The following is a 15,733-nucleotide window of genomic DNA, read 5'->3' as shown; positions in this document are numbered from 1 at the left end:
TTAACTGTACTCATTATCTATGTGATCGTTATTAGTTATGCAACTAACATCTTTTTTATAGAGCAGGACACAGATAATTATTAATACGTATATGTAAAAAAACTTCAACAACAATCAACTCGTAATTAATGAATAAAATTGAAACAGTCAACAAAATGAATAAAATGCATCAAAAAGATATACAAGCTTCACACCCATCACAAAAATTCATCTAACAGATCACCACGCGTGATCTTAAATATTTATTAGGCATATACAACTATTCTTTTAATAATTCAGTCGTCGATAAACTATCCTCACTACAGCCCCATTTATTGTCATCATATTTCCTTCACAAGCAGACTCATATATACGGTAATCCTTACTATTAACGTGGTGAAAACCTGACCGTATTCTCGGAGGGATACGATTCATAAAACGCGTGCGTGCGTCGCGTCAAAATCAACCCCCGTTGACTAGTAACTTTCGGAAAACGCCGCTCCTTTATTTACGATTTAAACGGGGACACGGCCGCGTTTACGTTGGATGGTTATTATACGTGTAGGCGAACGTGTGCTTAACACGCGTTTCGCGATGCTAAATCTATCCTCGTGCATTCTGCCCGCGTTCTGTAACCCCTCGCGTGGCTGCACCTCGCTTCTTTAATATTAATGGACAAGTTAGTGGACATTCTCCTTCGTCGGGTGTAATGATGCCGCTCGTGATTCCGCGTACGCATTTATTTGGCTACGCGGAACCCTCTTTTCTGGTGCTTTTTTCTTCTCCTGATTTCTTCTTTTTTCTTTCTTCTTCTTTCTTTTTCTTCTTTTTTTGGTTTGTTCAAACGGAGTATTATAGTAGGCAGAGTAGACTTTATATTCTTGCGGCTTTTATTTTATTTTGGATTTTTGTAAGAGGCTGCATTATGTGAATTCTACTTCTTCTTAAACAGATAATATCAAGGTAATTCTTTAATTTTATAATTTTTCTCTCCCAGGGTGAGTAGGTTTCTGTCTATAGATTCGGATCAATTCCGTAATTTTTATGTAAGGAAGGATTTGTTTTATTTTTCATTCTTGTGAATGCTGAATTTGATGAATTCTACTGAATAGGTGGTATATATATGTTTGTCCGTGATGATTGTAGTTGGCGGCTGTAAGATGTCACTGCTGGAATACTGCTAATTATTCTTCTATTTTGGTGCGTGGAAGAAAAATCGGATCACGAGCGCCGGGAATCGAACTCGGGCCCCGAACGTTCGAAACCTAAGGCGCTAACAATTACGCTGCCGTGTGCGTTACGAATTAGTGTCGAATGACGGTATTTGTTGTCGAGTGTCGCCACACTACTTTTAATAAACATTCGATGAACCCTTGCCTGTAAATTATGTGAATTATGTGAATAGATTTATCTCAATATGTTTCATTTTATTTATTTATTATTTTTTTTTTTTTTTTTTTATGAAAAAGTGGATTTATTTAATTCTTGTTTTTATGAAGGATGACTGCTATAAATTCTATTTTTGGCAGATATTCGCCGAATATTTACTTGTAATTTGTGCGTTTTTTTTCTTCTGCCTGTTTTCATAGGGTGGGTAGATTTCTTCTCAAGACTATTCTTACTTTTTGTATTTTTGTAAGAGAGCGCTGATGATTAATTCGATTCTCTAAAATATTGCTTTAAGAATGTGAAGATTTGTTTTTTGTAATTTTATTTCTTTTTTTATTTGTTAATGAAGCGCAGGTGGATTTCTTATCGTAAACTTGTTTTATTTTCGTCGAGGAACGATAGATTTTTCTCTCATGAGCAAGCAAAATTCTGATTATCGATGGTCAAAGCCTAAAGCAACATCGTCAAAAGCAGAGTGTGCAGCGTCGAACGCAATTTGTAGCCCAGAAACATCAATTTGTATTCATCCATAGCGAGCAGTAGTTGGCTAATACACACTTATAAGTATAATTGCGTTATACATCAACGGGGAAAGGAATCACGTGAAAGGCTCGCACGTCCAACGCGGAATGGCGCGCATTAATTATTACCAATGCGATACACCTTTCGTCGAAATAAAACAAAGGGACGAAAGAGAAGAAAGTGAAACAAGATAAGAGAAAAGAAGAAACAATAAAAATAAGAATATACTTTAGCATTACTGAAATACTTTTTTATATAATGATGATAATACTTTTCGTGTCTCTCATTCGTATAATGAGCAGCTTTTATTTTAATACAATTTTTTATTGCAATAAGACAATGTGTAAAAAACTATATGTATTTTATAACGTTATTTTATCTATGACAATTTTCGATATTGTTACGTTTCCATACAACTTTTACATATTTCACCATTGAATCCTCGATGGATTAACCCTTAGAGTGCTATGGGCGCGTATATGCGTCTGGCGAAAGCTATCGGTGTGGACTAAGGACACATATATGCGTTCTCTGTAAGCGCCCGGCATGGACCAAGGACGCATATATGCGTTTGTCAATTTTTCCGAACACCTACGCAGAAGTAATACTATTACGTTTGTGTGAGATAAATATAAATGCATTGGTTAGTAACGGCAGTAAACAAATGCCAATAATGCCTCGTTATAACAGTTGTCTACCTGTTTCGCGGACAGTCGCATCTAATTATCAAGAAGAAAATGTGTTGTCTGTGTGAAAAATAAGAGAACGCAGAAAATGCGATGTCGGATTATGTGTCGATAATTGTTTTGAAATTTTGCACACACAACTGAATTATTAACTCGCGTTATATTTACTAAATTTAGTTTTCTAGTTTATTGTTTTCTAGTTTACTGTAAATTTCAATGTTTGTAATAAATAATTAATACTACAAAATAACGCCCTCGAATCATTTAATCTCGCGCAAAAGAATTACTATAACTTAATACGATTTGCCCTTTGAATAGTCAATCAACAGAGTTCGGTCTAACGAAGAAGTATTCCGTCCACAGCGATCGTCAGCGCTGGCCGCGCGCCGTCCGTAAGGACCTCTACTTTCATCCTGCTGTTCCGATCTAAATCTTCTATCTCTTATTACATCCACGTCTCAACCTGCCTGCCTTATTCAAAACCATTTTTCCACTTCGATCTCCTCAAGTTTAAGGATGATTTTCTTAGACAAGCTTAACGATTCCATTTCATTGTTCGAGAGTTTGATGAATCAGATCCTTATAGACGAACGACTCAAAGGTATTTTGTTGGAAGCTTCTTCAACTACTCGAGGGGTTTTCCACCCTCCGTTTGACCTACCTCGATTGCGATAGCGGAAAACCGGGACCAAACTGGTTGTTCGGTCTTTCTGTTGAAGCTTTGTGAGAAGGCTGCCAGCCAGGTAGAAGTTAGGCTCTCTTTTTCCCTAACCTCCCACCCTTTTCGGGTATTGCTTGCTCACGCCATAAGTAAATATGGATTTTAGTCTTGGTCGATAGGCGGTTATGGTCTTTTTTTAGCTTTTTTCTCAAAAGTGTTCATGAGATTGGCTCATGATTTTTGCTTAGTAGCCGGATTTGTTGAAGCGTTTCAGAGTTTGGTTATTGGAAACCGAAAAGAAAATTGAAAGTTTTCCCATTTAGATTAGGAAATGAGATACTGGTTGGAAAATGTAGCTGAATTTTTATTTTGCTATCGTTGGAAGATTATTTAACTTAATAGATAAATAGATTTGAAAAATGAGCTTAAGCTAATTTGAATCAAGCGTAACTTAAATTCTAATTTATCTATTTTGTTAAAATCTTTAAGTTTAATAACAGAGATCATTTATCTCGAAATGCTGAAAAATGTTCATCCGACGTGGGTAAGTAAAAGATTGTTCAGTTACATTGTTCGGTAGTAATTCCTCCAGAAAATTCATTCCAATTATCCAGACTAACTTCATGTAAAAATTGGTTCACTTTTGGCCGAGTCTTCGAGAAAATTGAATTTGCAAATTTATCAGTATACTTGTCGAAAATGTAGAATGAAATTTGTTTACAAGACGCTTTGTTTCCGAGAGAAAAGAAATTGAAAATTTATCGTACGCGTGTATTAGATCAATTAACGTAACTAAACATGTTCAGAGTCTATTTTCTGGGAAAGAAAGATGTTATTCCATATTTTCCATTTATTTTCACACGTATAATGGCCTTCTGCCGATTATTTAGTTCCATGTTCAAATATACTTGATAAATTTTCAAATTCGATCTGCTCGAAAATTAAGTCGAGAATGACAAAATTTTCTTCTATATACTTCTTTCTTATTTTCGCATAAACAATCACATCGTTCTCTCTTTTATATGTCATCCGATCTGACCCTACAGATCACCAGTCTAATTTGATACAAACCTGGCTATCCACCTTAATTTAATCTAAATCTACCCATCTAATCCAAGTTAAGTTAGTAGCCTAATCCAAGTTATGTAGCCTACGCTAAAATCTGACTTCTCCCCCGAAAATTCTGAAACATAACCAGAACTCATTCGGTAAAATTCATCACCTAAATCTAGTTACCCATCCTAGTTTAATCTAAATCCACCAATCCAGTCTAACCTAATTTAAATCTAAGCAAACTAAGCCGCCATTTTTTTCCTAAAAAATTCCTAAACCTAGCCGGAAACTCATTCCCTAAGATTCCCCATAAATTCTCCCATCGCGAACATCCTCCAACTATACCAATTACGTCAAACCCTATCTAACCCCTCTCGTAAAACCCCCTAAACCTACAGTGAAAGTCATTCACCCGCATGCACCACCAACTTCTGCACGATCCTGCAATAAAAAAAAATCCCTAGACAACTCAAACAATTTTTCCATCCACCCATCTGCTGTTCACGGTGATCGACTGACATATTACTCGAAGAGCATGCACAAAGGCCTCGGCGGAAGAATAGCGTGGCAGAAGAAGCGGGGCACATTCGTCAGACAAATTGACCATTTCCATGTCAGACTGACCCTATATAACATATGTATGTATATAGATAGATACGCGGCTGGCCGAGTATGTACGTAGGTATATAGGTAGTTTGAGGCCCGAGGCGCTGTCGGAGGAGGTCATTACTCGGTTGCGTATACGCGGCCCTCCGTGGGGTAGCCTTCTTTTTTTCTTCGTCTCTTTTTCATGGCAAGGTGATTTCCGTTCGGTTGGTGACTCACGGTCGAACAACAGCGAACGAGCTTGGAAAAGAAGAAAAATACGACGAAGGAAGGAACGTTCAATCAGTGGTTGCTCCGCGTTCCTTTTTGTTTGGTCCACCTATACCACTTGACTGGAGTACGAGAAAACCGCGAAAGGAGCGGTAGAGAGAGAGAAGAAAAGAAGAAAGAAGCTAGAATCTAGAGTCCTAGCGTGTTCCTCCAGTTCCCCATTTTTTCCTACTTCTTCTTCCCTCTTTTTCTTACTTGCTCTCCCTCGATGAACTTCCTAACCCTCTCGCGTTCCATTTCTGGCTGCTTTTTCGCTGGGTCGTCGCGTCGTTCCTTTCTCCGGAATATTATTCGAATGGTTGGAGAACTCGAGCCTGGAAGCAGAAGAAGAGTGTAAGGACGGGAGAAATCGCGGTAACTGGGGCGTAATGCGTAGGGATGAAATCGAGTGGGCAGCATATATACATAGGGGTGGAAGGTACCTTGGTAGAGATGCCAGGGTGAAGTACCGAAAAGAATCATAGGTAAGAAGGAGATGGAAGATGAGGAGAAGCAAGAAGAGGAGAGAAAAAAAATAGCTGATGGGGAGGGTACTCTTGATTTGCCCGGTAGCTCGATTTTTCGTGGTCGACCTTTTGTCGAGGCAGAGGCCGATCTTTTCTCTTCTCCTCTGGTTTATAGCAAGAGAGAGAAAAAAGGGGGCCATGACATGGAGGCGGTGTACAAGAGGTGTACGTGCCCACGGAGAAGTAGGGGCGAAGGAGGGTGCCTGTATGCTCGAGGGAGGAGTGAAGGGGTGGTGGGAGGGGTTGGGAAAAATGGCGAATCTCACTAACAAGCTTTCGAGCTCGAAGCTTGTGGGAAACAAGCATGAGGCTTGTACGTTCGTCGTTGGGTCTCGTCTCCTCTCCTAGTCGAGAGTAGAGCAGGAGAAGGGGAGAAAAGAGCAGAGGAAAGGAAGAGAAAAGAAGAGGAGAAAGAAGTACACTCGAGCGGAGAAAAGCCGAGCGTGCGGTGCTAGTCGTGTGCTTACACCGCTTCATCCCTTAGCTTCCTCCACTCTCTTCCGTTCTATTTTTCTATTCTTCCCTCTCTTACTCTCGTTTGCTCTTCTTACCCCTTCTTTGCAGCCCCTCCCTGCACCCTCGATGCTTTGGTCCCAGGAACGCGTACATCGCGTACCACATACGCTGTTACACCGCTTCTCCAGCAGTCTCGAGCGTCCTCGAGCGCTCCACCCTTTACGCCGCGTTGCCCTCTCGAAAATCCAACCCTTTTTGGGTCGTTCGACCAATCGTCGCCAGCTAACTAAGGCTAGTTACGTATCGGTCTCTTCTACCACTCGATTCGGTCCACCTTTTTTCTGTGTCGCCTCGCGTGTGCGTGGCCTCTTCTTTATTTCTTCCTCCTCTTCTCTTCGTTCTTTTTAATTCTTCATCATCCCCGTCTCTTATTAGGTGGAAAGTGCCTGACTCTACTCATTGTCGGTACAGTACACCGTATGTGTGTACACGATTGCCATTTTCACCCCGAAATTCTATTTCGTTTACAAGTGTGTGCAGTGTACCGGAGTGCCTTCTTCGTTTTCTTCCTGCCTCGCTATATGGCCGCTCTATTGCTCGTACACGCTGGTTGGTGTGTTCCACTCGGTCGAGAGGCTTTCCACGTTCGTATGCTTGTCCGTTCTCTCTCGCTTTTGGTGCACACGATTGCTCTTCTCTCAACCCGCTACACTTCCGCCTCCTCTTTGCACCCTCCACTTCGACAGCTTCCTCGTAGAGGATCCAGCCAAGTGCTGCCAACTGCCCACCCCACACGCACGAGCTTTTGTCTCTCCGTTTCACTTAGGATCTGTACCGATCGTTGTTCACGTGTCTCTTCGTCGGACACTCTTCGCTCCCCCTGGCTTTTGCCCCTTCGAGAGCGTTCTACTTGGTTTCTTACTCGGTTTTTCGAGTTCCTCCGAGTTTAATAGCCTCTTTAGCCTCTTTTCTACTCTAGGACCCGACTCTCCGTGGCCCTATCTGTTGCGTTTCCTTGAGGGTTTGCTTGATTTCTTAGTCGGTACTTTAACGTAAGAGTCTCGTGTCTCTCGGTGTCCCCTGTTCTTGATCGAATATGTGAGGTTGTAATCTTTTAAAGTTGATAATTTTATAGAAATTTTGTATCAATTCATTTTTCCTAACGTGTTCGTTGTATTCTTTTAATAGCTTGTTTGATTTCTTCATTGAACCCTAAATAATATATTTTGTGTCTTTTATTTTATTCTAATTTTTTACCGATTTTTCTTTTAAGGATTGCTATCGCGTGCTTAAGTTCTTATTCAAACTATAGATATAAGACTATGTCCGCTACAACTGTGTTCTACTTCATCCATTTTATAATTTCATGGTCCCATAGTCGCCTTTCTTCTTAAGAGAAATCTGCGAATATGTTTCTTCATAACCTAACTTATTTACCGTCCTTATTGTGGAATTCGCATTCGCATAAACATCGCGTCGCCGATACTTCGAATCGCCGATACGTGAAATCATTCGTAACATGTGTTAACGACCCGAACAAAGGATGCACGCAATAATATTTTATAGTATTCGTGAAACGCATTCCAACGAATAAAAGCAACAATGTCCGAGGAATTCGAGAAAGGACAAAACAACCAGGCAACCAGGTCGACCGTTTCGCACGGGTTTGTCGAGTCAGTGACGGAAAAACTGTACCACTGTTGAACAAAAAGAGAAGAAACTGATCAAGAGTCGACCTGTTCCACGCTTTTCCACCAGTCGAACGAATCGGGCAACCAGTAACGCGACAAAAAAAGAACAGCATGGTCGGTGTGTTTCCAGCATTCTACTTGTGGATGTCAATGGCGAGACCAAAGGGGAAGAGGCTGCAGGCGGATGAAAGTAAAGAAACAAATCGCAGGAAAGAATTCGTTAGGGGAGAAGGTTGGAGTTCCTCCCGCGGGAACGTGGCATCTCCACGCCTGGTCGCGTGCTTTCTCGTCCGCGAATCCATCTTCTGCGTTTTCTCTTTTTCGTCTGGATTATTATGTGACGTTGCATCTGGCGAAGATGATTTTATTAATGGCGCTTTAAAGCTCGTTGGTGTGCGAACTGTAATGTTATTGTAGTGCTGTATAGCAGAAAATGGTATTAAATATTTAGGCTCTGAATTAATTTCTGAAATCTTTTTAGGTTGTTAATTTATAACGCAGATTAATTGATGTAGCAAATATAACATTATTATCGTAATACTTTACGGAAGAAAATATCGTTCAATATTTAGATTCTAAATCAAGATTCTAAAATTAAAAATTAAAAATTTAGATTCCAAAATTTTCCTTTTAGGTTAGAAATTTTATAAAAAACATTTAAGGTTTAATATCGTGGCGATTAGATTTTATATTAATTGCAGCATATCATCATTAGAGATCCCTGTTATAATAAAGTTGACAAAGAAACCGGCAGTATTCAATATGACCTTTCTCACTTTCTACCTTATCCTACAAAACAATACAACACATAAGCGTAGAATAAACGTATACCTAACCTCTAACTCTCGACTCTGCCTCCAACCTATCGAATCTCCCATTCTAACCAATCAACTGTCTTTTCCTTTACACAGTCGGAATCTCCATATATGAAGATCCTTAGACCGAAACATGATCCAGTCACATTCGTCGAGTGGCCAAACGCTACGTGTTCATTGGCCACGCTGGACAGCAATGTGCGTGCATATAGATGAGAGCGGAAATAGGCGCGCAAACAAACAGACAAACAAGTCGCATTCAGCGACCCGCGGATTGTTCCGTGAATTTTGCAGAAGTCATATTCATTTCTGAGATTGGCTTCTTCCAACTTCTCTCGTTGCTTCCTCTCTTTTGCCGCTGTTTTTCCGCCTCTTGGACCCGGTCCTCTTGTTCAGCATCAGCGGCTAGAGTGAACGAAACGAAACGATTCCATCTATCGGAGATGCCGGAGATAGCGAAACTCGGAATAAAGCGGCGCAAGATAAAAGGAGGAGCACAGATCCTCTCTGTTAAGAGAAACAGGGAATTCAGATTGAGGAGGGAGAGGACGAAGGAGGATGGGGAGAAGGAAAGAAAGAAAGTGAGCGACCGGACGGAGCCGATCGATCGATCCTTCTTGCCAGAAAAGTTGCGGGCTCGCTTCGACTACGTCCTCCTCTTAGGCTTTGCCTACCTACTCCACAATTTTTCGTGCAGCCGTTTACCGATAAAGCAGCGCGCCGCGACGCGTGTCCGCGGAATCTTATCTAGCGGGTGTACACTGTGAAATTGACTTTTCCGTGGTTGGAAATGAGGTTAGTTTCTTTGCATCGAAAGTTACATTATCCTTCTGTGGAGTGGCAATGATACTTTCGCGATACCGGAAAGTTTCTTATAAATGAAATCTTGTTGGCAGTTGATCCTCATAACCTTTTATTTTATATGTGGTTTCCTTTCTAATTTTTGAAATCCGTTTCATGGTTATGTGATACGGAAGAGGTATTCTGTTATATTTTTGTGAAATAATAATGAAATAACGATGAAGCGAAAATTAGATCGAACGTGTCATACTATTTCACTCACACAATATGTGTATACTACATGGTACTTTAAGGTTAGAGTCAGGATCATAAACAATCTTATAATCGCCTTTGACTTGTATAACCTTCAAAATAAATTGCGCAGGTATTTTTCAATAAGTTTGAGGACTCAATTAATGTCACACAGATTGTAGTGTTTAAGCTTACGCAATCACGCTACAAGCCTAATCTAAACTTATCATGAACTTCCCAGTTCAACAACCATCCAATTTCAACTCCAAACATCGGCTACTATACACAAATCAATCCCTAACCTCATCAGCTCAAGATTATACCCAAGGGCAAGATCAATTTGGTATACACATAGTCATAATCCGGGTAACACGGTTTCCATCGAAAAGCCGATCACCGGAGGTAATATTCGGCGTAATAAGATAAAAGAAAAGACGGTCTGGTTCTCTCCCAGGAGAGGAGTTCCGGCGTAGATTGCGCCGAAGTGGTCTTCCTTGGAATCCTAGCCGTTCGCGTGGCCGTGCATCCTTGACTCCTCCCCACCCTCTTATCCCCACTCCACTTTCGTCGCGGAACGCAACAATCGAGGCCAGATCGCAAGAAGAGACGCGGAATCGTCCACTTCCTCCGTGCATGCACCAAATATTTCCACGAGAAAGAAATTCTATCAATGGGAACTCGTGAGATTGTCTTTCGACCAATTTCGAAATTCTTGCAAGACACGGAATGCAAATCTGAATAATATTTATGGGACGAGAATCGAGACCTAAAGTCGACGGTGGATAGCTCTTGAACAGAGAATCGTGTGGACAGTATTGCAGGAGTAAAGGTAGGCTCGTCAACTGTACGCGGATAAACGATTTTACGAGCAGTCTTGGAATTTCAACTCGCTAAAAGTGATACAGCCTTTCCGGGCGCTTTTACGCGGCCTTTGAATTTCATTTCTCTAACCTTTCTTTGCGATAGGGTGGTCTGAGATTTCGGTCGTATTGGCAGTAGGATCTTTTGTAAAACATTCTGTAATTCAGTTTCACATTAAAAGTTTAAATAATTCACGTGTTCAAATTCGACCATAATACGAAGTAATGGCAATACAGTATTCTTCCTATTCTAGTTCCCATTGAAGCAACAGTCTTTCGCCGCCTCTTCTCACCTTTTGTTACTACATACACATATATATTGGCAGGAAACACCGTGTATATTATTTAATTATTTTATTAGCATAGATTTAACGATGTAACATAACCTTCTGTTACTGTATGTTGCAAAACATTTCCAACAATCAGCAACAAGAAGTTCCTTAATGTTGCTTTACTCAAAATCACTGAACCTATCTTTGTTCTTTTCGCTTTCGCGTATCGTCTACTATAATGGAAACCATATTTTTACCAAGCCAAAAAACCTCATCAACATATTATCTCCATAAAACCATACTAATCCCTATTTGTGGTTAGTTCCATAATTTCCCGTAAATTTGTCAAGCCGAAACTACTACTACCTATTCAACGAACATCAAATCGCCATCGACGAAGCTTCTACCTGGCCAAGCAACACCTCCCTGTAAAACACTTAAGGGCCGCTCTCGCGAGTCGAAATTAGAAGTCGATAAAATCCTCATTGGCGTGTGTATCGGTTGCACGGAGGTCGATGTTTGCGATATACTGGCGAATGGTCGTCGGGATACCGGGCCAGTAGAGAAGTGGATTTAAATATCCTTCTTCCGAGCTGTCCAGCATCTCGATAATTCTCGTGATCCGACGGCCTGCTGGACAACCTAACGAACGTAGCTCGATTGAGAATCGTTAATGGCGGATGGAGTTAGGTTAGGGTGGGGATCAAGCAGTCGCCAAATTCACAACGCTAATGCCTGCCGGCCGGTTCTCTGAGCCTATTTCCGATATCGGACAGGGCCGGTTTATAAAGTTCACCCGGCAAAACGACGCACTTGAGTGACGTGCGGTCGGATCGTACTCGTTAATAAGTACCGCGGGAATGCTCCTGAAGCAGAAAGCCGCTTCCATGATCCCTCTGTCTCTCTTTCTCTTTAACCTATGGATAATATTCTTGAAAGCCTTTTCTTCAGTAAAGATCTCTCTTTACGTAGGGATTTATGGTTTTAATATATCTTTAATATATGGTGCTTGTTCTGTTCTTTATTTGATGGTTTAAAATTGTGGATTTGTGTTGGTGGTTTTTAAGCTCTCTTTCTCTGTCCAATCCGTGGATAATGTTTTGGAAGATATTTTTCATGAATTTATGATTTCAATGCTTCTTTTGTTTTTTTCTTGGCTTTTTATCTTGATGATTTAAAAAGTATGGTTTTATATTTATGGTCTTTTTGGTAGATTTTTTGCTTAAATGTCCTTATATAGATATTTTTAGAAAAGATGTTGCAGCCATATTTCAATTTAATCAACATTAAAGGTTTCTTTGACCTGATAACTGGGTTATCTCTGAACCATAAACTGTTTTGATGCATGGGATTAAAGGTTAGGCGTATATACTCACAATATAATATAGGTACATATATGTATATTATAAAAGGTGATACTGATACTATCGCTGTTTAGTTAACTCAAAGGCAATGCCGCCAGCGATAACACCCTGTCGGTATATTCTTTGGTGTAATTGGCGGCACTGTTTTGTGTTAACTATATACACATATATATTGGCAGGAAACACCATGTATATTTTTAATTATTTTATTAGCATAAATTTAATGATATAACATAACCCAAAAATGATGCATAAATAAATTTCTAAGTCCAAAATATGAATAAATAGTTTGATTTACGCTTATATCTACAACATGTATTTTATTTTGAATGTTTTAACACGTCTTTTTATATTATGTCCTTTCTGCAAATTCTTGCACCTTAACATTTTCCATATATGTACATAGCTGTACATAAACATCCACGATCTATTTATTAAAACTTAGAAATTTATTTATGCCTAGACTTTCATATCTTGTTATGTCATTAAGTTTATCTAAAGAGGATTCTTGATAAAAAATTCCTCATTTTTTCTCAATTATGTTTGCATCACGTCGAGACCACTCTGCAAATCCTTGAGGCTATTTCTCGCGTTCCTGAATGCATCGAGAGTCGCGGTTAAATCGCGTCTATTCTCGGAAGGTGGAAGTCCGCCACGGGCGACGAAACGGAGGCGGCGGATCGTGCCAAGGTATCCGCGACATTTCATAAACACGAAATCAATTTTAATCCTCGCCGAGTGAGGCTGTCCTCCTCGCCTGGTCTGAACGGTGCTTATTTATAAGCACAACCGGGCCACTTCCTGCACGGGATCATGCCGCGAATCTCGCATCCTTGTGATCGCTTTGTAACCGGGGAACATCGCACGTTAATAGACTGTGTGTTGTATATTTGTCTTTCTGTACATTCATTGCGAGATTATCACGGGAAATGGCAAACTTTGTGACGATACTGGAGTGCAATTCAAGGTCAGTTGGTGAGGATAAATCTTTATAGGTTATGATGTTCAGGTTGAATAATTTTTATATTATCTCTGGTTTATAATTATTATATAGTGAAATGCCAATGTAAATATTATAAATATAAGTATTTTTAACCTTTTAACCAGGTCATCCATTAACCAGAAAATTCTATAATCATGAAATTGGAGGTTAGTATAGATACAGCAATTTCAAATAGGTTAAATATAATTCTTGAAAATGTCAGTATTGTATAATTTATTTTTGACAGGAATAAAAGAAATTTTTCAAATAATTTTAAAAAATAAAAAATCCATAAATAAATAAGTTATTAGTAAGAAATTGTAGCAGTAAATCCGTTTTTTGTCTTAATCGTTAAAAGTGTAAAATACAAGATTTGAGAAAGACAATTTTTGGTACTATTAATATTAAAAAGCTTCTTAGCTTTCATATTTGAATCATGGCATTCTTTGTTTTTCTTTTTTGATACTTTTGTCGTTAGTGTTTTCTTGTTTTTTAATATAGCTTATGTTACATAGAGGGAGGTGTAATCTTATAGGTTATGTATGATAATTAAAGAGGAATTGACGAATAAGTATTGGGTAGTGGAACCTAATATTGTAATTATTAAGCATTGAAAAGTTAGAATTATTAAATTCCTGAAGAATCGGGTTACCTTCCTACAGATGTGCGTGACCATACTGAATAACGAATCTTTTATTCTTTCTATTGATATTTCCATATTTTCTTTAATGAAGCTGAAACTTCTATTAGCTAATAATAAAAAATGATGTGTTTAAAAACTAGTTTTGCATAAACATTAAAGTGGTAAATTAATACAAAGCGATCAGTGGATGTTGTAAGATCGTTGAACTTGAACTTGCTGGCGGGTAAAAGCAGATGGCAGATAAAAGGTGTGATTTTGATTAGAAAAATTAAGTTCACCAAGGTATCAATCTTTATGAGAAGCAAAAATGACTTCGAAATTAGGTTTAATGCTAGTGTTTCTCTCTATATTATTAACGTTAATTCTGTGTTCATAAAACGTGTAATACACCTTTCTGAAGTCCATGACTTTATTGCTCCCTTACGTTCACTTTAATCTCACTAATCCATCATCAATCTTTTCACTGCAAAAATGCATAGTTATTTTTTATATACATTCAAACGTTTCTCAATATATACAAAAAATGTTTATAAATCATGGATATTTTAAAAATAAAAAATTGGAAAAATAGTTATGAGAACTTTATAAAATTTGTATACAAAATTGTCAATATAAAAAAAAGAATTTATTTGACTAATAAATATAAATCTTTTTCGAAAATTCGCTATCACGTTCCGAACGACGATAGAACACCTCAATTTCGCCCAACAATTTATTTCTACCAATCCACTGAATGGCTCTCGCATACGTCTTCGTTCCGGTACTTCCGTCGCCGCATTCGTCGAAGACCAGTGCCACTGTCACTCACCTGCCGAGTTCGGTGTAGCTAGAAAATTTAATTAAAGCCGCACGTGGCCGTAAATTATCCTGCTATCGACAGGGATACCGGATCGTGGTGGCGGCTGTAACTCCCACAACAAGAAAAAGAAAAGAACGAAGAATAAGTGTGGAAAAGAAACAAACGAAATGTGCCTATATGTTTGTCTGTGTTTGTGTATGGGCACATTGTGCCTGTCGTGTCATTGTGTGGTTGTATATACATGCATATGTTATAAATGCTTGTGCATATTTGTGTATGCTGTGTGTGGCTTCCTGTATATGTGTATTTGTCCTATATATGTGCAGATGTCACATAGATGCGTGTATATAGTAACCATACTACATACATGGTACTATCCTTATTGTGTATGCTTGTAATGCTTGTGTTACATGTATTTGTATATTCTTCTTTGTAACATAAAAACTTATCCATGACGTCATGCGTTTGTGCATATTTCTATACGTCACAAATATTTGTATTTTGTTATCGATGTTTACATACACATGTTCATATGTTTCATATTTGTATGTTTATATTTGTCTCACATATTTTTCTCTTATATTTGTACATACTAGTTTAGTTTAGATTTGTTCTTACGTACATATTATATCGGTATATAGTTAGATGTGTTGAATATTTGTCTATATTTTCGTACGTATTTTATACGTATTATGTCGAATATGGATGCGTATGGGTGTGCGCGTGAAACGAATGGACTGAAGAAAAGTAGTGGGCTCAAGAGGTATAGTAATATTAGTAATACATTCGGCGTGTTGCGGCCGCTGTTAGCACCGTTAAACTAGCTTTTACTGTTCCGGTCGGTCCTTTGAACCTCACCGCCTATGCGGCAGCCACGGGCAATAAAATGCGTTCACCATAAAATGCCGAGTCTCTCTAGCCTCGCCACGGCCTCGACCATGCTCTCGTCAATGCTCACGCAACCTACCTAGCCCATTGCACATCCGGTTGCGCCCGTTTTCCCCAACCCGCAGATTTTTCACGGGAACCTTTAATTATTCCACGAACGGGATACTCTTTAATGTCGTACGTTTTTTAGGATTCTAATCTAATTCATACTAATCGTATAAGAAAATTAGACTGTAGTTGAAAATATTCAGAAAAAAAA

The 15,733-nt window shown here is 39.0% G+C and overlaps 1 protein-coding gene and 1 long non-coding RNA gene across 3 annotated transcripts in view; both read left to right on the top strand.

Moving 5' to 3' along the window:
- The window catches only part of LOC100652118 (protein Wnt-1), a 77,813-nt gene that overhangs the window by 17,718 nt on the left and 44,362 nt on the right, over nucleotides 1-15,733 (top strand). The window lies entirely within an intron of this gene.
- On the top strand, nucleotides 12,836-13,312 carry LOC125385438. The gene is made up of 2 exons (XR_007224718.1): nucleotides 12,836-13,129; nucleotides 13,270-13,312. It is a non-coding gene; the product is annotated as an uncharacterized LOC125385438 (long non-coding RNA).

Source organism: Bombus terrestris, chromosome 7 (assembly GCF_910591885.1).
Source record: "Bombus terrestris chromosome 7, iyBomTerr1.2, whole genome shotgun sequence".
NCBI classification, from domain to species: domain Eukaryota; kingdom Metazoa; phylum Arthropoda; class Insecta; order Hymenoptera; family Apidae; genus Bombus; species Bombus terrestris.
Note: the sequence above shows the minus strand (reverse complement) of the source record. Positions and strands in the feature narration are given on the sequence as shown.